Here is a 24474-nt window from a genome sequence, read left to right on the forward strand (position 1 = left end):
CCTTCTTAGCCACCTGGGCACACTGCTGGCTCATGTTCAGCCCGCTGTCGACCAACACCGCAAGATCCTTCTCCGCTGGGCACCTTTCCAGCCACTCCTCCCCAAGCCTGTAGCGTTGAATGACAAGGGCTGGACCATGTGTGTGAGTTACAGTGTGGATGTGGGGCACAGGAGTACTGTGTGCAGGTGTGTTGGGTAAGCGTGCAGTGGGCATGTGGCATGTGTTCAGCGGACTGGTATTGTGGTCTGTGTCCATGAGTGCAGTGTGGGTGTGTATGCTGGCACATGCATGTGGAATGTCCTGTGTGGCTCATCGTGCAGGCGCAGTGCTGTGTGCAGTATGGAACACGTGTTTGTGGTGCCATGCCTGCAAGCACTTGTCTGGTGTGTCATGGGCGTGCAGCACATGGGTGGTGTGGTATGTCACGTGTGTAGGGTGATGCATGTGCAACATCATGTGTAGCGTCCTGTGTGTGGTATAACAGGTGTGGTGTTTCATGGGTGTGCTGTCATATGTGTGGCATCATGCATATGGGCTCTGACATGTGCACCATCATCCCTGTGGTGTGGTGTCGCTGGTACGCGGCAGATGTGTGGCGCATTGCACATGTGCAGCGTCATGGTGCGGTGTAGCACACGTGGTGCTTCATACGGGCAGCAAACGTCGTGGTGAATGAGCGTGCAGTCCCTGAGCATCTCACGGTGCAGAAGTGTGCAATGCAAGCGTGTTGTCACGTGTGCTCACAAATGTGGTGTGGTGCAAGTGGCACGTAAGTGGTGTGTGTGGCACACACCAGTGTGGTGTGGTGCACGGGTGGCTCTTGCGCAGCACACGGGTGTGCAGCAAGCACAGGTGCTGTGGAGCACACACCAGGCACTGCCCCGCTGCTTCGTGACTCGCCTGTGCATTGCATGAGCAGCACGCAGGTCCTGTCTCCAGAGTGTGTCACCAGCGTGGTTTGTATCCCAAGTGTGCAGCACCCACCCACTCTGTTTTTCACTTGTGCGGTGCAGGAAGTGCTGTGCACTGCTGGGCTTTGTCACCTGTGGGTATTTTACATGTTCAGGGGGGTGTGTTTTGTGTCTCAAGTGTGGCATGCACACGGGGCATGCACAAGTGATTGGTGTCTCGTGAAAGGTTTGTGTGGCGCACGAAGAAGATTCCCTGGGTGCCACAGAGGTTCCCCCTCGGCAGCTGCCCTTGAGCCCGCGCTGACCGATGGCATCCCCCTCCCTCCTGCCCGACTCGGGCGTTGTCAGGGCCGGCTGCAGCTGTCTGGGGACGAAGCGCCCTGCTGGGGTGCCAGCCAGTCTGGCTGCTGTGCAACAGGAGCCTGCCTGCAGCCCCACTGGCGTGTTTTCAAGGCTGGAAGGGTTTTGTGTGTCCCACCCCCCCTCGCCCCCCAGCCCTTCTCTGTAAGAGCTGAAGCCCTGTCAAGGGAGGCAGTGGTGTAACATCAGCATCTAGTCAGGAACCAGAAACTCGGTGGAGCTTTGGCTCCGCAGGTGTGTGAGTGCTTTTGACCATTTACCTTGTGTTTTGATGCAGTAACAGTTGATCCAAACACAGAGGAACATCCCTGGGAGGCATTACGTGATTGTTTTCAGCCCCCTCACCTTGGCGTCACACCTCTGATTTATACCTTCTTATCAACTGGACCACAACTCTTCTCTGTTTTTGCTATTTTAAATTAGCTGAAAGAAAACCATATATACATCATATCATGTTGAATGTTAGAAGTACTTGTTTTTTGTTACTAGTAATCTATAATTAAAATACATAATAATAAATAGATATACACAGCAATAAATGAAGGAAGGACAGACAAGGGATGCTATTCGTACCTTACTTAAACAGCAAGCCAAACCACCTGGTACCGCTTTCCTTCCCTCCTCTGTAGCCCTTTAGAGATCTTCCACTGTTTCATCATCCACAAGGAAAGGTGAAGTTGGGCTGCTGGGCAGGGGCAGGGGGGATTTATTCAGCGAAACTCCTTGCACAGAGGCTGTGGGCTCAGCTGCTGATTAAAATAAGCACCACACGTTACAAAAGCTGCAAAGCTTTGCCCCAATGGCAGCTGCATCTTCTGCAGTGATTTAAAGCACTTTTAGCCTGGCAAGAACATCAGGCATTTGATTTTTTTATTTTTTTTTTAGTATGTGCATGTACATAAATGCTATCCATATATCCACACAGAGCCACATCTAAGTGCATATATATTTATTTACATGTATATACGTATAGAAGTTGAAGATGGATCTATGCTTGGCTAACAAAGACTCTTGGAGTGGCCAGTTAACAACCAAGCACTCCATTACCCAGTTCAGCAACAGGCTGCAATCCAGCTAATAAGTTGCAGTGCAACATTTTCTGTTTCAGCCTGTGTGACAAAGGGCCAAGTGCTCACGCTGAGGACCAGAAGCAGGTATCCTGCCACTGAGAGCCATTCCCATCTCAGCAGATGAAACTGTGGCCAGTGATATTTCAAAGCCCCTACATAACAATTTTTAATCAGGCAACAAAATGAGGCTGAGGGGGATGAGACAGCAGGAAGGGGGGAAGCTGCGTTTCCAGAGACATAGTGGTTGCCAGTGGCAGACATGATCTTTCCAGCTCCCGCTCTGGGGCAAGGATTCCAGGCTCCAGGGCCTCCAGGGACATGGGTGATGGCTCATGCCACTCAGATGAAGCCTGGGTCAGTGGCCCATCATTTCTTGCCATGGTTTGTCCCATCCCAACATCTTCCCTTCCCTGACCCCATCTCTGGTACTTGGCTCCTGGCTGAGACACAAGCATTAGGTCAGCTGCTGTGCATTTGTAGTTAAGGTGTTTTCAGCACCTACTGAAACCGCTACAGCCCTTTATATATATAAATATAGGTATAAATATTACATTTATATATAAAACCAATATTTATGTGTGTAGATATACCAAAAATATAAAAGATATAAAAAGACCTTTTATATACACTCATTTTTTTTTCCCTGACCTGTACAAAGACATCTGCCATAACCAACTGACCAGCCAATACTACCCAAACAATCCTGTCACCGATGGGTGAGTGGAGCAACATGCCACCACAACCAAGGCAACGGCAAAACCAGGCGCAAACCATGCGGAGTAGGGTCCTACAGACACAGCGAGTGCGTGCACGCCACAGCTCTACCTGTTAGCCTGTTTCTTGGAAGTGAAAGCATAGGGTAGGTTACTCTGCAACATGTATTTTTTCATGAGAGGAAAGCATTCCAAATTTACAAGACAATTCTATAGCTGTAACAGGAGCTTGTACTGTACATGCTGCCTAATGCGCCTTGTTACTAGGCTCGTCCTACAGAGACTTCACTGTTATCTGCAGGAGACTTTGTCTCGCTGGGCATTTTCTGCACCAAGATTTGCATTCCTTCCCTTGTCTCCAACCATCCTTCCCTAACAAAGCCTCTCTTTTCAGGAGAATTAAGGCGCGAATCGTCGTATCTGTTCCAAGGGCAGAGTGTGTCAGCCTTATTTACTCCATGAGGAGCGCTGGCATTCATGGGACGCCAACAGCTGGATCTGAGCATTTCCTTTAATTGAACAGGTTTGCAGACTTTCTGCGCTGAAGCAATTCTCCACATCACACAAGCCTGCATACCAGAATAAAATGAAAATTTAAGAGCGCTGGCTAACAAGACCAAGCAGCTCATTGTTTAAACAAGAGGCTGATTGTCTGGGTACTCGAGTGCCCCATTCCTCCAGCATTAAACCCACACGAGGGACAGCAGCCTAATCCACAGCTTGCCGCCAGGTGGTATAGAAATTAATCTTCCACTTACCCGGGCTGTTAGTTGCGGTATTCATAAAGGTTTGCAGCCCAATGAGGCGAGCGGCTGAAATTTTCTCCTTGTCATGGAGGGTTGTGGCAACGTGGCAATATGAAATATCAGCCTCTGGGAGTGTCCCCCAGGGAGAAGAAAGTGTGGACGACGCACACTGTGGGGACATGGAGGGAAATGGCCCCCAGCGTCTTCTGATTCAACACATACAGCCCCGGGCTGTCTAACTACACGGCAAGTATGCTGGAAGACAGGGGATGGACTTGGAAAGCCCAGGCTCGCCAAGGACCTGAGTATGGTCCACCATAACATGCAGGACTGAGGAATTTTGGTGTTTATGAGGAAAGGAACAAAATACTGATTTTTCTCACCTTTTAGCAACACCAAAACTCCTATTTCTAGTCTAACAGGACCCCTGGGAGTGCTGGACACACAACACAGGGACCCTCGCTAAGTCTCCCAAAAAGCTCAGGGACATGCTTCAGACCTGCTTGCCAGGACATTTAACTCATCTTCCTAACGGGGTATTAGCAGAACAGAGGAGAAAGAGAACTCCAGTCCTTTGTTAGACTGCTGCGCCATTGAAGTCCAAGGAGGAAAGGCAAAACACTCAGCAGCAAGCAGGTGATCAAAACAAGGACAAGACAAGCTGGCCCACATAAGCATTTGGAAAGGTAAAACCTCACAGGTGTTCAGCATGATCGCTTCCAGTTTTCATCTGCTCCCATTTCACTGCAGACCTCATTCTTCCCAAAGCACTGCCAATGCTTTTCACAACACCAAGATACATATAATTGGAGCAGATGATATTTATAAATATTACAACTCCCCAGCAGCTTACAATCCCATCTGGGTACGGCTTTTCTCACTGCCCTCTCAATGGCTTTCCTGGCCCCAGGAGCCCGCTCTCATGCCACAGGAAGATGGCAGCTTCTTGCTTTGCCTGCGTGCGATCAACCTACTTGCTGTGCAAATGGAAAAGTGAACGGTCAGGGCCAAGTGCAGGTCCATCCCTCGTCACGTGTTTGTGCATGACTGACCTGGTGCCTGGGTCTGTCTCCAGAATGTCCCAGGTCATTCCCCATCCTGGAGAAATACTCTGCAGAACGCAACAGCTTTTCCCAAATGGTAACGCCACAGTCCCGCTTTGCTCCATGTATTCTTCCTGCCCGTGTCCTCACATGGCAACAATTTAACAGTTTATCCACCATCTTCTTCCATGTCTGCTATCAAATTCCCAGCTACACAAAATTGTTATTTTTCCAGGGTTTAATTAGGCTAAAGGTCCAAATTCTGCAAGATAATGGAAGAACTGAACAAATCTGAAAGGCTTTAATGCAGATTTTTATGGATCCCATGAATAGGAGCAGAGCTAATGCAGAGCTTGGGCTTAGAGGAATTTGAATCCGAATTATTTTTGTTCCTCATTTGGCTTGCTTTACAAAACATACAGCAAATAATTCCACAGCCTCTGTGAAACTGCTTGCTATAAATAACAATTTACCATTGAAAAGAAATGCAAAGGGTCAGAGCTGTGCTCAGAGATTCACTTATCACCCACAAAAGGAGCTTCCGAGGGAGCTGGACACAGGCTGAAAAGTAAATTTCCCAAAATGGGAGACAATGGGAAGAACCGAACAAATAAGGTGTTTAATTCTTTCTGATCCTATATCTTTACTTAACCCGGTGTTAATCCCAGCTGCAAGCACTGCCCCAGGATGAGTCACTAGACAGCCACACAGCCTGACCCAGCGTCCAGCCCAAACCTGAAAGGCACAGTGGACAGAAGCAAGTCTGCAGTCCCACCGCTAACCTCCATCCTTAGCTGGCGCTAGATCTAGCCTTTGGTAACTCATTCTTGAATCAAAACTAGCAAACCAGTTACAGGGACTGCTTGGGGTCCTGGCAGTGGGAACTGCAAGGCCGGCTTGACGTGAACTGTTAATAATGAGATTTCTCTTGTTTCTCAAATTGGATCTAAAGAAAGCTTCAATTCTAGAATTAACCTCAGCAAAAACAATACCAAGCACCAATAATTATTGCTTCATAAGGCGAAAAAGGTATTACATTAAAACAATACCAGTGTTCACTCTAGAAGAATTAACGCCACCAAATACACAAGTAGCCCTACTTTTTGGCCCAAGGAAAGCCCTTATCCTAAACCCCAATCTAATGCAAATTCAAGATTTACCTTGGAAAAACTTTTCTCACTCTTACCAGATGAAAATGCAGAGAAAAACCCTTATAGCTAGACACCTCAAAACCTCTCTGTAAGACTAATTCAAATTGTTAGTGTTCACTCACTTGAATTGTAGTTACAGGTATCATAGTATGTCCCAGACCGTTGCTCAAAGTTTTAGTTTATAATAAGAGTAGCACGGACTCCCGGTCTGGAACAGCAGCCACCTTAAGCAGGTACCCATTCCCCCAGATGAACAACCTCCTAATCACAGTCTCTAATTTTTTCCATAATTATTTTAATAGACACTGACTACTCCAGGGAGGATCACAGCTTCTGTGAAGCAGCAGTCCCTAATACTGTTACCTTTTGAGAGGGTACCAGTATTTCTCTTCTATAGCCTACTGAACTCTGGGGCTGTAACAACACTACAAGTTGCTTCCTCCTAGAAAATTTTGTTACTCAGCATGAGAAAACTACTTTGTTTGATACTAACCTTTACTTGAAAGTATCTTTGTGTTTTACAAGCACTGGAAAGTTAAATAAGTTGTCTCTCTCTATATCAGAAATATATAATTACTAACTGAAATTTATGGCTGGGTCCATTGTCTGGTAAAAGCAAGTCACCTCTACTACTTTATTTCTCTTGAAACACATAACTGAGTTACATTTCCCACCAGTGATTTGCTAATCTTGATACATAAAGCCTACTTTCTAAGGAACACTTTAAAAATTTGTACAGCTCCATCACAGTCCTAGATTAGCCATGTGCTACTCTGTGCTGATGGAAATTCGGGTCGACGCGTGTCCAATGGTTTACAGGAGTGACAATCTTTATGAAAAAACATTAGCCGCTCACGGGCTTTGCGCAGTCATTGTTATCGAATACGACTGAGCAGAGGACTGTTTACATATAGAGTACTTTACACAGAGTGCTTAAAACACAGCCTCATGACTGCTGCAGGCACCACAACCTCAGAGGAACACTTTGAGCCAAATTCTGCTGTCTTAGAAATCCTCTTCCACAAGTATAAAACTTTTGTGGCCATCTGTTCTGCAGAAAATCAGCATCATTTGCTGGGTACATCCACCTCCTCAGCACCCTAGAAGTCCCAGCCTGGTAAGCGTCTCCCCTCTTGCACCCTGCTAGCATCCGTTAAGGGCCATTATGACTTTTTTTTTTTTTAATCTTATAGTGCTCTCACTTTCACACTGGTGCTTCTGGTCCCATCTTCTAAAATCTGGTTCCAGTCTTGAAAACGTGAACTCCTCTCCACACACACTTGGTCCACACGTGATAAGCTCAGCAAGAGCTCTTGACAGATGACTTCCCTGCCGCCACCCCAGCCAGAACCTCCCCTTCTCTTTAAACCAGTTTTGAAAATGCAACAGCATCTCCCAGCGAGCTCTCCTCTAGTGAGGACAAATCAGAAGAATATCAGGTGTCCATGTGTTATGCTTACAGGCTGCAAGATGCTCAGCAACTCTGAGGACCAGGGACGTGCAACGTAAACATCTGCAGCTCTCCCTTCACCGCCAGGAAAAAGCAGCGGCCAGTTGAGGGCAGGACTCACCCAGCCTACTGGAGGTACCTATTTCAGGCAGAGATGCGTTGTTATTTCTGTCCACTGACTATCACAGAGGAGCAGCTCCAATGCGGCTGTCTCTTCAGTGGTTTAGGAGAGCCCATCTCCCCCCTCCCCACATGGGAAGTGGCACTTCAGTGGGACGTTCTAGTGCTACAAAAAGCTAAGTGTCTATTAACAATTACCAAAAGCTGACTGTCCCCAAGTACTAAGGCATTTGCGGAAGTAGACACACGTGAAATATTTACCATTGCTCATTCTTTGTGTGAGAAATAGGAAGCTCTTCATAGTCAATATCTAGCATGTCTTTTCTAGATTTGTCATGTTCAATGTGGATTGCAGAAGTCTTGGTTTTCTCATAACGTATATAAGTTTGGGTACAGTAGAAAAGAAATCAAGCTTGGCAGAGCCTGTTCAGTCCTGTAGGCAGGAGGGGGGCAGGAAGCACATCATAACTGAGCCATCTTTGACATTTTGCCCAACTTATGCAATGCATTTTCATGGGAACATAACAAAATCAACTACTAAATGGAAATGTTTAGTCTTGAAATACAGAAGAGCTACAAAAGTCTCTGGATAATATGTCTGCTCATAGCTGCTTTGGGCTGTGTAAGGCACGATTCTCTAGAAAATAACATTCATTTTCAGGACACTAGAAATTATCGTGAGAGAAATAAACAAAAATGAAATACATTTTTTTTTCTTTATAAAGACTAGGGATTTCTTCTTACAGTTGTTCTCCATCGCAGAATATTCTTTATGTCCTTCATCAGTCTTGTGCTTGGTTACAGATGGAAAATATTAGCTCTGGTTTACAAAACATGGCCTCGTTTCCTGTAACACGGCACAGGTTGGACAAATCTGTCATTTGAGTAGTGTGTCTATTCTGTGGCCAATTCTGTAATCTACAAGCAATGTGATCCTAAACAAGGAATCTCATGTTAGCAGCCAAGATTGGAAAATCCCTGTTTAGTGCGATTGCTGCCAAAACCATCTCACTTGCTAAGGACAAACTAATTTTCAATCTGCAGTTTGGGAGCTGTTGCTTTTCCTTTTTAGCTCTTTCTTTTAATAAACAAAATGTACCTCACTTTCTAAGATGACACAAATACATACTTGATTTTAGAAACTGCAAAACTGACTTAGGAAAAAGTTTAAGGCATATGAGAAATATCACACCCTCTATAAAGAAGATTATTTTATTTTTGAATACAGTTTGAACAAATTCCATTTTGCAAATTTGAAAAGTTGTATTTCAGAACAAACAGCACCAAGACTGTTGTGTCCAAATAAAAGAAGAACAGCAAGGGAGAAAAAAATATAGGGTGTTACAAACAGGACACAGATGGAGGATACAGCTTTAATATAAAGCTGTATAAGAAAATAAGAACTTGACCTCAGTTTTCAAGATGGATCAGGGCAATATAAATAATAGCAATGAGGATACGAGATGATCACAACTAAGATGGAAGCAAAACTCAGGACATTTAGTATTTCCTGGCTGGCAGACAGAGAAGTGAAAGGCAGGCAGAAGAAGCTATATTAAGTATTTATGATAAGTTTTCCAGGTCACAGATGCTTCCAGCTGATAACAAAGGATATAGTGCCAGAATACAATGCTGATATTTAAAAACAGAGCTCAGAGAACTTAGAATTATTAGATTTGAGTATTTGATGCTTTTGAAGAGATCTTGAAGGAGAGAGAAGCTTGACAAGACAAAGGGGAAGAGAGTGTATAATGTACACCAACTTACTAAGTATTGCGTGTACCCAATTAAATGACTTTTTTATTCTAGAAAACTTTTATCAAAGAAAGCTGATGTGAGAGATCTCTCATGTTTGGACATTAAAAAACCATTTGACATGGTGACACAGGGGAAACATTACTCAAACGAAGATTAAAGATTAACAAGAGAACTGTAAATTGCATGAGAAGCTGAGCCAAGACAAAGTGGAACTGAGTATCTTTGAGGAGTATCAGGTTGGAGAAAAATTACGGGCAGAAATTGTCAAGAATAGCTATGAGACAGATCTTTAAGTATTTTCATTCGCTATCTTGAGACAAAAATACAACATCTTTCAACGAATTAAGTTGAAAAGCATTTCCAGCAGAACGGAATTTGGGGGCTGCTATATATGAGGAACTGGCTAAACTTTAGAAAAATTGAAAGTGAGGGTGACCTTGCCATAGTGTAATGCATGAGACTAATTGTGAGTGTTTATTTTTACACTTTTGATAGCTCATTAAAAGCTGCAAATGATTGAGAAGCAGTTGTGTGCCTTAGCTGATCCTGCAATAAACTACTGGCATCAACAAAACAACTGTATCACAAGAGGAGTCCTCAGCAGACGTGGGGAACTATTCATGCCCCTACACAAGTGTCAGTGGTATCTCCTTCAGTATATTGGCTATGGTTCAGCTCTCTCAGTACTTAAGAAAGAGGAATTTCATCTGGAATAGGTGCAAAAGGGTCACAAAAACCATTCTGAGCCAGACCTGACCTCATTTGGTAACATGTATCTTTTCTAGAGTTCAAATTCTTCTTTCTTTGCCCTTCCAAATGCTCCTTCTCTAGTTTCCTATGTGAAGGGCTTCTTCCTGTTTTAAGAAAGTTGTGATAGGTGTTTTTGGATTATTTATTTTGCTGGTGTGGGTTTTTTGTTTTGCTGGGTTTTGGGGGGTTTTATTTGTTCGTTTTACAGTTAAATGTTACTAATGTTAACTTTTCTTGCCTTTTCACTTCTTGGAGAAATCTGAATTTGTACACATTACAGGATCTCACACTCTTTTCCAGCCTACTGAGCTCAGGGGGTTGAGGGCTCATCTTACAAAGCGGGTGCTCAAACAGGAGGAAGAAGGTGAGGAAAGAAAAGGAAGTTGCACTGTCAGAGCAACCAAAGTCTGGAGGAGTTTCTCACCGAGACGTGTACGAGCCAGACTCAAGGCTCTAAGAGCAAGCTTGGTAAGGTTAGGAGCAGGACTGCCTCACATTTCACACGACAGAAGGCTGTACAGGACAGGAATCCCGATTTTCTATGTGCTGCTGACATGGCATCCTCGGCACACTGCAGTCCGTGTGCAATCATCAGTGTCTGTCCAGCGGGCCTGTACTTTGCCACGTGCCTTCAAATAAAGGGTTACTGTGGTCCTGCCCAATTTGATTAATGCAACACACAGAAAATAGTTCAGTTTAAATTCCCTAAGCTGCCTCAGCTCATGACATTTTTATCTCTTATCCAGCACACTTAACTGGACTGAAGAAATCCCTTTTCGCAAAACCCCACTGCAAGCGTCGGACTCAGCTGTGGGATTGCTCAGCCCCTCTCTGCGTCTATCACCCTTCGTCGCTGTTGTGGCAGACCGGCTCCTGCTGGGTAATACCAGTCCTGAAAGCTGGTGTGTGGGAGATGGGTACAGGAGCCTCAGGGAAATGTCCCTGGCCTCCTAAAGAGCTTCTCTCATTCCCTGGATCTTCTATAGCAGAGTGCAGGAGCTAATAATACCCCTCTGCTGCTGTTATATAGCATTTCCTCCCCTTTATTTTAACTTTTACTGGTCACATTACCAGCTGTTCCTTTGCCTCTACCAGATGACTGAATGTCAAAAAAGAAGCCATAAATGAGCTTTTGGTATTTGTCAAATGATGAAATCGACACTTTCTACCCCTGTGAAGGGCTAGAATTTTAAAATACAACTTCTAAATAAGATTTTACTTAAACTTTAAGATTTTATTGTTTTATTTCATATTAAAAAGATTTTTAAAAGACAACACAAATCCAGCTTTCTTTGAAGAAGGCATGTACTGAGATTTCTTACGAGAGTTCCAGTCACCAATTGGCACAAGAGGGACAAAGCCACAGCTGCACTGGGGGCCAGAGCCCCAGCCACGACAGGCAAAACCAAGTGCTGTCACACCCATGAAGACACGCTTGCCAGGGAGCTAGAGCTAAAGAGTAGGATGGGCTCAAGGGCACTGGGACCAAAACCCCCGAGTCAAACTCTCCATGTATCTCACCCTGACATTCCCCTGCATCCCAGTCCCTCACCCTGGTGGTGGTTTTTTTTTTTTTTTCCTGAGAGACAACAGCCAGCACAGCTCAGAGGTACAGAAAGCAACCTCCTGTCCAGAGCATTCCAGTCTTACCAGAGACACAGAGCCAAGAAGCCTCAGTACAAGACAACCACCAGGGAAATCGTGAATTTCCAAATAACATTTTTGTGATCTGCTGTATGTTTTTCTTCCAATGACTATTTCTAATAAAACACATAAGGTATCAATAGAGGTATTTATTGCTTCCTGATATAAGTGCATCAATTGCACATTAAAACAGAACAAAGTATATATTTATGAATGTATATATGATTTATAAAATTCACAAATAGCTGTTCTCTTAAAATTTATATTAAGAGGCTTTGTCTAGATAGTTTCCTGAAATATTTGCTCAGCAACAGTGGTTAGACTTCAAACATTAGATACAAGCAATTAATGACTGACCAGGGCAGGGTGAAGCTAAACATCTTTTTTAATTCAGCAACTAATTTTGAACAACTGAAATATGAGCTGTTTGTGTTCATCTAGGAAATACTAACAGGAGTAACTATTTGTTCTCTACTAGCAATCCATCTTCAGTTTCTCCTGAATGATAATCCAGGCTGCTTTTGCCTTAGGAGCCGAGGGTTATGTTTCCCACTGACCTTCTACAGCAGCTACCAAAAATAGGGAACCATGAGAGGGACAGCACTGATCGCCTGCAGAGTATAGGCAGCTTGCAGCTCCAGGCTTTAGTCTTTCTCCAAGCTCCGAGCTTGCACCAGGGATGCAAAGGATTTCAGGTTTTGTTGTCTTAAATGCTTTTTCACCTTTTCTCTACAAAGATGACCATGAAAACACAAATGAATGGAAGTCAAATGTTTTTTCTTATTTTTTTTGTTTCCATCAAACAACTCATCTTCCAAAGAAATAATTTTAATATACTTCAACAAACACTCAGGAATGACATTTGGAGCTGTCAGCTAAGATCCATTTTTTTAGGTATTCATTTTATCAAGGTACATATAAAATTTTTTTAAATGTAACAGTCAGAATCTAATGACATCCATGGAATGTGCAAGTGTAACAATGAAGTGACTGATACACTGCAGTCTTCCGCCTCCCCGCCCTTTGGAGAAATAAAGACTGAACACCTAACTCAGCAAGTACAGGACAAAGTGAACTAATATTTAATATAAAAGCTTGTGTGGTATCCCCTCTTTTACAGTTCCTTTCAGCTAGAAGAAAAGTAGGAATACAGACAAGTTGTTCATTTGTAAGATGACTTAACTCCATACTACTTGTTTTTGGTTCTCAATCAAATATCCAAATGGCATTGCACGTTTTGTTTTGCTTTTAAAAACCAAGCAAACCCACATAACTCCTTGTTACCATTCCTGTAAAGCAAAAGCCTTTCCTAAGGAATACTACAATAAGTGCAGCTTTGCAATCGATGCTTGCTTACAATGTTATTCCATCTTTAATTTTGGGAATGAAAAGATGTGTCAAAGTCTTTGACAGTACATTTTCCATTTATCACACATTCTGTTTTACCACATTTGTTTTTACTCCTGCAATATGCTTTTTGCTAAGTAGACTTCAGGAGGAAATATTAATTGTTTTAATTGTTTGGAATTTCATACCCTGTGCAGGTGTGAAAGGCTCCGGTGACGATTTCTCAAAGTGGTGTACATTTCAGTGGTAAAACACCACTAATTATCTAGGCATAAATTACACTTTTCCCTTATTTTTATTTCATGAAAAACCCCAACACACAGTCCTGAAAGGGTTTTATGTAGCACTGTCATTTCTGACATGTTATTACAGTAAGTTTTGTATTTTTGTTTCCACAAAGAAAACTTCACAAGCAATTTTATTCAGATACCTGCTTCTTTAAGACATTTTCACATTATAGACCCATTCTACTCAACAAATAATAGATTTAAATAACATAACCTTTAAGAGCATGAAAATAACATTCAAGGCGCTAAGAACTACTTAGAAGTCATAGTTCAGCTACAGCCCAGCGGTCTGTCAAAAACCTCAGTAAACACATAAGTCACTCAAAACTCTTTCTTAGAGCCTCATTAAACTGTGTTTATGTCTTACCCTACAGACTTGCATAATAAAGCTATAAACAATGCTGAAATCACCCATGCTGCCAGTCGGCTTGGCACAACAGACAAGCCTAAAAGAAACCTTGTCTAGATACAGGGATGCACGTTCCCATCCCAAGTGGGGGAACATTTTCACCCTGCCACCCATCACAAATCTCCTAGAGTTGAATTTACATTACCTTGCTGGATTTCCCCAGAGGCACACACCAATCTACAGGTAATGAACTAATAATTTATTCCTCTGGGCAAGGAGAAACAATGTCCTGAATAACGAAGGTCTTAAAGTCACTCAAAGATACAGCATTTCAGACAGTAAGCCAGGAGCTTTATCAAGAGCCCTGCAGGAGCCACAAACCCAACAAGAACAGGAGATTTCTTGCACTGACAAGCCACGAAGAGGAGCTGGGGCTCACTTGAGCAGTGCCTCTGTCACCCCTTTGCAAATGCAGATAACAGCACTTCCTTTGTTAATATCATGATGGTGTGATGGTGCTAGATGGCATCAGTTATTTACTTTACTATTGGTATGCCAGTCTCTTGGGTGCTCACGAGGATAAAGAAGAATCAGATGAATATGTTCTAGAATACTTCTTATTGTTCCCCCCAAATTGTGAACACGATGTTGGAAAGGTCTATGAGGTGAAAGTGATTTTATACATAATATGATAGGTAACACAGCCAGTCTCCATCCTTCCCAGCTACTCCAAAAAATGTTGGAACCTCTTTATTTTACAGAAGAATTGAAATTAAAACAATTTGCAGTTTTCTTCCTCAAACGTCCAAACATTCTGGGTAACTAAGGTCACATCGTTGATAAGTTTTATACCACTTTCCTTTAAAATTCTCCTAAAGCTCTTGCTACTTTTGATGGTACAGCGAATAAAAGTTTTCTTATCACTTATGGAAATTATTTCTCAGCATCATCTATCAAACTTGTGTGTGCTACCAATGTACAAGTTTTCCCAATAAATCTGTATATGTTAAGCATCAGCTGCCTCCGAAGTGCACCACAAGATGCTGTTTAGATAGAAGGCAAACTCTACCAGCCTGGGTACGCAACAGAGGCTGCCACTAGGAAAAAAGGACAGCATTGCAAAAATGACAAGAAAGGTCTGAATCTTTGCTAATTTATTTACAAACACATGCACAGATTCATATTATAGACAAATCTGCATTTAAATCACTACATCCATTTCAAGACAATGTGAATACACTTTCTTACCTAGTGTTTGTCACAATGTTACAGAAAACTCTTGTTCGGAGGAAAAAAACCCACTATTTTGGTTCAAATTATTTTCAAAATATTTTGGCAATTTTCTGCATCTGCCTGAGCCTCATTGGACATTGGGATTGTACCAATTCTGTTATCCAGATGTGGAAAGTACTGTTACCAAGAAGTTGCATACAAACACCAGTATGTGCAAAGGTGTTTTATAGTGATGAAAAAAGCATCACTTCAAAACTAAAACTAACAGCAAGTTAATTAAATTTACTTTCTGACTAAAATAAAACTGAATGTACAATATCAGGACATGCAAGAATGCAGCTTTGGAAGAACTTTAATCCAAGCAGAGGATGAGACTCCCAGGGCATTTGTGTGTGAAAGGTCACCGACAGCGTGCAAGGGATAACTTCATGTGTACATCATCTCCATGAGGCAGTGAAGTACTTGACATTGATGTCATGAAGACAACAGAGCTTGATTCAAAAATAGTCTAACTGGCAGTATCTCACAAAGAATGTAGTCTATATGTGTGGAAAAAGTCAACTAATGATGAATTTCATCATGCTTTTATATAAGCAATCATCTGTAACTTTCTAAAAACAAAGCAACACAAACGTGAGCTGACAGAAGAAATTTAAAAAATATTTTCTTCTAAAAAACCCAATACTTGAAATCCTAAATGACAAGATGATAAAGCGGCAGAGGAAATCAGAATTAAGCAATATATTTTTTATATAGTTTACATAAATAATTATATATATGTTATAGAGATGAGAACTCCTAAGTTCATACACAAAATTACAGTCACTTCAGAGTCTGTTATTATTCTAGGCTGAGATTTTAAGAGTTTTAGTACCCCTTCTGTCAATCTACCAAAATCTAAGCAGCAGGATGAGTGACAGGAAAAGGAAGTGAGGATGAATGAAAAGAAATCGTTTTGACTTTGAACAAAACTCTCATTGCACCCGGACCATGCCGTTTCCTAACAGGCTGCAGGGTGACCTCCTGTCACTCGCACAGCTCCTGTGGCTGTGTTTGATGACAGGATGCTCTTAAATTTAAGAGCAGCACACAAGAAGTTGCTGTCAATTTGTTAGTATTACTGGTACTACCTAACAGGGCTCAGTGAAGGTCTTCTCTAAAAATTTGCATAGTTTAAATTATGTATGTAGAATTCACAGAAGTGCAACTCGTATCTACCCACTGGGAATGATTTCACCAACATATGACACTTTTTCAGTCCCCCAAGATCAGTGTAATAGGCTGAGTTTCCACCACCATCTTATGCTTTCACAGCTTGTATCTTCCCATTACAGTGTTACGAAAACAGTTGCCAATACTGACATTATCTTTAAAAAAAAAATAAAAATCACTCCTTTTGCATAAATAGGTGCAGCATGTAAGAAACCCCTGCAACCACAGTCTGGGTCCAGACCAGGTCTAAAACTTTCATCAGTTTTTCTTCCAGGTCTCCTCAAACCCTTCACCTCACAACCGTGCTGGGCCGAACCCTGCCCTGCGCCGCCAGCCCCGTATCCAGTGCATTGGTCCCAGTGCAGGGGGACCTCGCAAGCTGCAGACCATCACTAGCTGTCAACAGCCTCAGCAAATCTCACAGACATCTGCAGCTTATCAAGCCAGCAGCATTTTTCCTACATTAATCTCCACTAGGCCTGCCCCAGCTTTCATTTCAAAAGGCTTGGCATGGTATCTTCAAAAAAAAAAAAAAAAAAAAATTTTAAAAATCACTCCATTTCTTCAGATGCAGCTGGTTGGGAGGACCGCCTTTGAAATCCGAGCACATGGCAGAGATGTTGACATGCTTGTTGCAGGCAGCCTGCAGCACGGGGGACAGCCCTAATAACACAAAAGTCTTTTCGGTTCTGCCTTGGGGGAGCCCTCCCCTTCCTCTGGGGGAGTTCGGGGAGTGCTTTAAGTAGCTGTTGGGCTGGGGGGCTCATCCGCATGCGGTGCACGTGTGTTGAACAGCCATCAATTCTGCTGGCAGCTCTCAAACACCATCCAGGAGGGCTGCAGTACCTGCTGCTGGTCACCAGCTGTGTCACTGCACGTGTTCTCCAATGCTGGTGTTGGGGATGGTGCCCAAAGTCAGACAACAGCCTTCACTACTGATGTTATGTGACGGAAGCTTGAGAAACTGCTCCCCTACACTCCATGTGTCCACCTTGGACTTCCCCGCCCCATTGGTCATTCCTCTTCCCACGACCCTGCCCATAACGTGGTCCCCATCCCCCTGCCCTGAAGCTCGGGGACATCCCAGTCTCTGCAAAAAGGCTCCCAAGGGCACATCTCCTCTCTTCCCTGGAAATGGCTCCTGTTGCCATTACATGTCAGCTCATCTTACACCATGTAAGACAAAAACACAAAAAAAATCCACTGCAGCACTCTTACTAGACACTGAAATTCATCTTTGGTCAACAGAGATTAATTACTAGAGATTAAACTCCTGTTAGGACCAGATAGCACCAACCTGACCACCTGCCTAGTAAAGCCCACAGACTTTTCTCAGAGCTTGATGAAACAATTTGTGTTAGATCCAAAGCATCTCTTTATGGACAGCAACTAGGTCTGACTTTTTTCTTGTCTTTTTTTTTTTTTTTAAATATTAACCTGAAGGATCTCTTACAACTTTTCCCTAAAAATCTTACAGCATAAGCAGTAATTAAAATTTTCAGTTAATATTTGCACAGCCAAGAAATATTAACACAACCTTATACACACAAGAGTCTAGCTGCCTGCAGTTCTGTTTACCTGACACCTTTCAGTGCCCCTGTGGTGTGCAGGTGGGGCAGGTAGACTGTCATCCTTATGGGTCTAAAAGCACAGGAGAAGGGACGGCTGTGGTCCACACAGATGGGGGGAGAAAAGGACTAATGGTGTTTATAGTTACAGCCTGTCTTCAGCTCCAGCTGTCTCAAAGCAGAGTGAAATAAAACACAGAAGTTGATTGTATTTCACAAGAGCATATTCATATGTTTTCATATCACATTAAAAATGTCAAAATATCCTTCTGTCCTGAATGTGCATGCCAGTAAAAGTGTCAGAGCGGTATTTTCAATATTAAGTGCGTGGTGCCCATCACAAGGCCAACTCCTCTCTGCCACAAGCATCTCAAACTGAGTTATCAACAGCCCTTCTCCTTACCTCTACAGCAAAGCAATGACTTTAAAAGCAGAAAGCTTAACAAACTTATATACATACACACGCACACACAGAGTACTACTTCATCTGAATCAAAATACATCTAAAAGTATAACCCAGAGTTTAGATCAATCTTAACACACATCATCTTCTCTGGTCAAGAGAATGTTAAAAATTTAATTTCTAGTTGCTCCAGAAATTCAACTAAGCAAGTACATTGTTAGCGTGTTCGAGAAAAGAACTGGTAGCTCACTTACCTCTTTATAGTGGTCTACATACATTCAAGCAAAGATTTACTGCATTGCAGGCTTAAAGTTACTCACACTGAAGCAGCTTGAAAGCAGCTTTCAGTATCACCGAATGTCCAATGGCTCCATTAAACGAATGGGACACCAAGATGTTCGGGTCTTCACAGTGTCAGGCAGAAAGAATTGTGACTAAAAAACAGGACTAACTTAAGATATCTTTTTACATGAAACTTTATGGCTGATTCATCCTAGTCCTGAAGTAGCTGAACATTTATAGCTCACTCACTGCCTTGAGGCAGGGTTACAGTGAGGAGAAGTTGGAGTCCCATCAGCTTTGACACAGGAATTTGTTACATTCAGAGACCAGGAATTTAATAAAACCAGGGTTTTATTAAGAGGCCTGCCAGAAACAACCAACCTCATGGGAACTTTGGTCTAGGCTCAACTCAGCAGCAGTCAGAAAAATATAACTGTGCACCAATTATCTAACAACAAATCAGAAAACAAAACAAATCTGCTTGACGGTCACATTTCTTTAAAAATTAGATTTCTATGTAACTAATGTGATGAGGACTTAAAAAACCAGGGAACTTCAGCCCTCTACACTGAGTTTACAGAGTGTCCTGTCTCCTCTGGGTGACATATCCAAAGCAGAAGAAAGCCTTGGGACACTGGGATCAGCACCCCAGAGATCATGCACTCTTCTCCAAATCCCATAATGCAATACCACGGGTTCAAATTTGATGATAAATTTTGTGTTTCATTTTCAGTTGTGGGGGGGGGGAAGTATTTCTAAATTAAAGACTTCCTTCCCTCAGCTAAATAAGTAGTTCCCCACTAATAAACCGCAACAGTCTATTCTTAAGAGACGAATTTGAAAGAATTACACCAAAATCAGTACAGTTACATTACTGCAAACGCTAAGCTCAACCCTAATTAACTCCTTACTCTACTCTTAACATTACCCTTTCTCTGAGCTACTGTAAATCTTGATGGAGATATGGGGGATCCATATCATTGTCCAGACTACCAATTGGTATAAATTGACATAACAACACTGAAGTCACCTTTCTAGGACCAAAATCATGAACCATCACTCGTTTAACGCTGTCTTGATCCTAAAGGGAAGTTGTGAACATCAAAGAACATAGAGCTTCACATTTAATGTGAAGTGAAATGCAACTCCATAGAAAGACACTTGACTGCTCTTAACTGAAGGTTTGTTCTGTTGTGGTTTTTTTATTTTGGTTTTTTGGGTGTTTTTTTTTTTTTGTTTTGGTGTTTGTTTTTTTTTAAACATATTTCATCCATGCTACCTCATCTTGACTTATTTCTATCTTGAGCGCTGTTATTCCCAGTGTTTTGGTCTACTAGAGACCAGGCTGTCATTTTTTTTCTCCCCAATATCCATACATGTCCAACCATAGTGATCCATCAGCTGTTTACCATGAACTGGAGCCATTTCTATTTCTTATTTGACATAGCCTTACCCATGCAAATAGGCTCGCTCTTGTTACAATTATATATTTATATATATAATCTTATATATATAAAGCAGATATTTTAGATATTTGGATGACATGTTATTTAGATTTTATTTCATCAAATCTTCATGTAACTTAAGGATTTCAAACTGAAGCGGTACTGTCTATTCAAGGTTGAAAAGCCTTCCCACTTACTATCAGCTTCCGTATCTCTGCTCAGGCTGCTGAGCACTAGCACAGCCATGACCTTGGCAGCTTTCCTTGGCACTGGCTTTGCCTGCCACCAACTAAAGTATAGAAAAAATAATCACGTTTCATGTACCTCTCGTCTGTTCTCAAGCTTTGTTTTAGGACATGTTTTAGTACCTCTGCTTCTCGCTCATAATAGCTTTTCCAAATAAATCGGTAGGGTTGTTAAGCTGTTAGGCTCATGCTTCCTCCAGGCTTCAAGTTGACTGCTAAGTTTTAGGCTTTATACAAGTGTTTGCTTTTGTAACAGTAACTTACAGCACTCCTCACTATGTCCAATAATGGTCTTCAGCCCTACTGCACTCACAGTACTCAGAAGTGCTTTATTGACATCATTGCTGTAGGTCTGATGTCACCAAACAACAGCTCCCATACAAAACCAAAAAAAGTTTCACACTTTCTTTAATTGCCCCAGGCCCTTAAAGCCTCTTTGCTATTCTTATCAGCCTCAAGTCTATAATTCTTCTGTTTGCTTTTACTTTTTGTGTCCTCTATGTGTCCCACCTATTTTCATAAAAGTTTTTAATTAATTAAAAACAGTAAAGAAGAATAGTTTTGTTGTTGGTTGTTTCCCCCCCTCAAGACAAGTTCTTTTTCCCCACATTAAATTGCATAAGACTGGGTATGCCCAACACCACCAGGAACAGTATGGGTCAACATCAAAGCAGGCTCCTACTGACATACTAATTCCCTATCACCTCAGAGATTTCATGTGCCAATTTCTTCAATAATTAGGCTCTGCTAGCAAAGAACTGAAGTTATTATTTTAATATTAGCCTTCCTTTTATCTTTAAAAAAGAGCATTTGTTTTGGCACTATCAAGACAAACCTTAATAAATCGACTGGCAAACAGTATGTTTAGCAATGAAAATGATACCCAGGCAGGGATTACAATGTAAGCAATAAGAGGGAACAGGGAGATTTAGGAAAGGATGTGATTTATAATGACTTTAAGGAGGATAAGCTTCTACATCTGCGATTGCTTGATTCTATAATATATTAATTGATTATCAGAGCTAACAGGTTTATTTTTTCATGTGAATAAAAGCTGGTTTACTTTAGCTTTCTTTCGCATTTATTTTACAGCCTATATTAGCATGGACTTTCTCCATGAATTTTGGCTCCATCATGGTGTACTCATTCCATGGGCTTAGAAACCTAAATCAGCTTGGGCTGGGGGAGGGAGTGGGAAAAGCCTGTGGTTACACCTGTTACTCTGCACAGTACTGGAGGGGGTTTTCAGGATTTTAGATCAAAACCAGTATCACTCTGCTGTGACTCACCCTCCTTTTCTTTACTCTCTGCCAGCGGGTGCCCCAGCAACTACCACTCCCCTTTTCAGGTCAGTTTTCATCCATGTTAACAAATTCACCTGAAAAAAAAAAAACCACCCAAAAAACACATTCCCCCTGCAATTCAGGAAGACACCTGAACCAATCGCAATGCACATTTTTGGCATCCTGCTGAAGGCAATAGGTCCTAAGCTCGTAACTCACTCTCCACACCTTTTGCTGAAACGAGGTAGGGTTGGTTGTTATTTATTTCTCTATATACTAACCATTCTCTCACCAGCTCAAAATTCAGGAAGATGTCAGGTGCTGGCAAAATAGACAGAAACGCACAATGCCACTCAGACTGGGCTGCTCTCATTAAGTGGTTTTAAGTCACCTTTATGAAAAAAGGTGGGATTTGGAAATATTTTCATGACAATTCCATTATTTATAGAATATATGGTTTATAATTATTTATAAACAGAGTGTAGGAGTGAGGAGGGGAGCACATCCTGAGCTGTTCCTGCTCCCCTTAGCAACCTGCATGGGGTGGCCAGAGGCATCTGCACCTGCTTTTTATTTAGTGCAGATCAGGCCCCCAGCAACATCTAAGGCAGGTAACTAACACATGCCATCTGAATTGCACCCAAAAAGTGCCTTTTCCTCTCCACTGACTACAAGCTAGCTTAGATACAGTTTGTAGGTATCTAGTGTTAGGCAGAGGATATATAGCATGGCATTCATCTTAAGTCAATTACAAAGCTTAGAAATTCAGAGGTTTTTAAATTAAATAATCCAAATTAAATTCAGAATTAAGGACTTTTTTCCCAGTGGCACGTTTTCCCAAGGTCTGTCGTCAGGCCACGAGACAAAGCAATGATGAGGAGCAGCCACTGGATATGGCCAGAGGACTGCTCAGCTCCAGCCTCTGCCTGGATATTCATGTCAGCAATATGAATATTAGGCACTTGCTTCTGAGGCTTATAAGAAGATTTTTAGCTTTTGTACACTCCCTGTTCAGCATTTGGGGACAGAGACAGTACAGCAGGACAAACTGTTCAGGACATGACAAAACAAGTCCTGGGGCAGCCCTTGGTATGCAGGTAAAAGCAAGAACAAGCTCCACAGCTTTAAGTACAAATACTAGAAAAAAAGATTTACATATTTTCTGCCACTCAGCTATAGATGTCTGTCAGCAATGGCTTTCAAATCTAAACAGTGGTGAGAATTTGAAGACTTGACATTTAACAACTCTTATCTCCTTTCTCAAAAATGTAATTATTCATAAAACTACATTTTCATGAAAATCGGGCCATATTAAGCTATTCCTGTGTGTTTCCTAGTCAACATTTCCATCCAAGATTTTAATAAATTTTTTGTTCTCTTAAACGAGTTTTCAGGAGCTTTTCAACATAGTTTCTCAACAGAAAGCCCTAGAAGCCAGTAACCTGGGGAAAGATCTACTTCAGTTAATAAGTACCTATGTGAGAGTGGACTCATCTTGGGAAAAAAAAAACCCAACTAACACCACCCCCTCACCCCTTCCTCCCCCCCCCCACCCCCCCCCAAAAAAAATAAATCAAAGTCTACATGTAGATACTAAACTTCTAAGTAGTGAGCAACACAGATATCCTAAATGAATAAGTAAAACATAGGTTCAGGTCAGGAGGGTTCCTGTTTCCACGGTGGAAGGAAGCAAGAAATACTGCCACTTCTAAGCCTACAAATTATTTCAGTGACATTTGTACATGTAGACCAGCCTTTATATCTGTCAACATTTAAGCATAATTAAATACACTCTTAAAATTCAAGATGAAATAACTGCTTACTTGTCTCTCCCTACAAATCTTACAACTCTTATTGTGCAATTTCAAAGGAATTTAAAATTTATACTTTTAAAGTATGCAGTTGAATGTGATTTACATACATGCAAAACATTTCCTTTCATTAGAACTGTTCAGAAGAAAAAAGATCAGCCTTTAACTGGCCACTGCATTAGATTTTTAAGGCAGTAAACATTAAACTAAAACAAAGGTCATCCATTAAAATGTTACACAGCTCAGAGCTAAGTCTGTCCGTATGAAGATTAGTAGGGATTTTGCATGTTTCACCTGTACAAGACACTTACAGAGAGCCTTGCTTCTGGCCCAAGACCTATATTTTTAGTGTATTGCAGTGCCAGTTTTACCTTCCAACACTTGATGGAGCAGTTTCCCTGGATTTCCGTTTTGCCTGGGTCCCACTCCAGGTCTATCTGCACACTACCTCAACCCGTCAGGAACGATTCCTACCAGCTTGCTCCCTTGGTGCTATTGACAAAACGAGCCCAGATTGAGAGCTTGTGGAAAAACGTTCTACCAAGTGTAATCTTACATAGAATAGGAAGTCAGGAACTTAACATTCAATTCCTTACATTCATATTGTTAATTTTTAAAAATGCTGAATTCCTCTGTTTAAGTAGAGGCATTACAATATATTCTGACTTGAGAGAAAAAAAGAAGTTAAGTAGGGATTTGGAGAACAAGCCTTAGGGCTCTGTTCTGGAATGTCTTCCAGAAAAGAAACTGGATTGCATGCAGGCAATGTCAGGTACAGTCAGTGTCCTCCAAAGGAGACTGAAGTTTGCTCTTGCCTCAGTACAAGAACAGACTTCAGCACAGGTTTCCCTACTCATGTTAACACTGTCAAAAGTCTGGTTCTCTCTCACAGCAAACTTTGTAGGAAAAAAGAAAAAAAAAAATAACATAGAGAGCTACAGAGATAGACCAAACTAATTCGCTGCAGCTCAGCAGTAGGACACCTCACATTTCTTATGAAATAAAGGCTCCACTTTGTTAAAGATATACAGTTACAGGCTAACATAGAAATAAAGATACAGGATGCTGTTCTGAAGGCTTTCAAAAAAAAAAAAAACAAACACCACCTCTGTAATCAATATATGGCAAATTACAAGTTTAGCAGCAGCAGTTTGGTATACGGCTTATTTCCTAATCCTTTAAGCTTGCCTGCTACAGCCAAGCCAACACTGCCAACAAATGCCATGCCATAAAAGGTGGGTATTCTCACATACTTTCCTATGCTTTGCATGATTAGAGCTTAAATCTACTCA

At 41.9% G+C, this 24474-nt stretch overlaps 1 long non-coding RNA gene across 13 annotated transcripts in view; it reads right to left on the bottom strand.

Moving 5' to 3' along the window:
- Positions 1–24474, bottom strand: part of LOC142362097 (uncharacterized) — an 88935-nt gene that overhangs the window by 31203 nt on the left and 33258 nt on the right. For 6 of the 13 annotated variants that reach the window (XR_012764667.1, XR_012764658.1, XR_012764655.1 and 3 more), the window contains 2 exons: positions 1846–2018; positions 1533–1695 (listed from right to left, as the gene is read on the bottom strand). This is a non-coding gene — a long non-coding RNA (uncharacterized LOC142362097). Of the gene's footprint in view, positions 1–1532; positions 1696–1845; positions 2022–12274; positions 12447–18436; positions 18551–21377; positions 21467–24474 lie in introns of all 13 variants that reach the window. The other 7 variants (XR_012764662.1, XR_012764657.1, XR_012764656.1 and 4 more) reach the window with 5 other exon arrangements.

The sequence above is a fragment of the Opisthocomus hoazin genome, chromosome 7, assembly GCF_030867145.1.
Source record: "Opisthocomus hoazin isolate bOpiHoa1 chromosome 7, bOpiHoa1.hap1, whole genome shotgun sequence".
NCBI classification, from domain to species: domain Eukaryota; kingdom Metazoa; phylum Chordata; class Aves; order Opisthocomiformes; family Opisthocomidae; genus Opisthocomus; species Opisthocomus hoazin.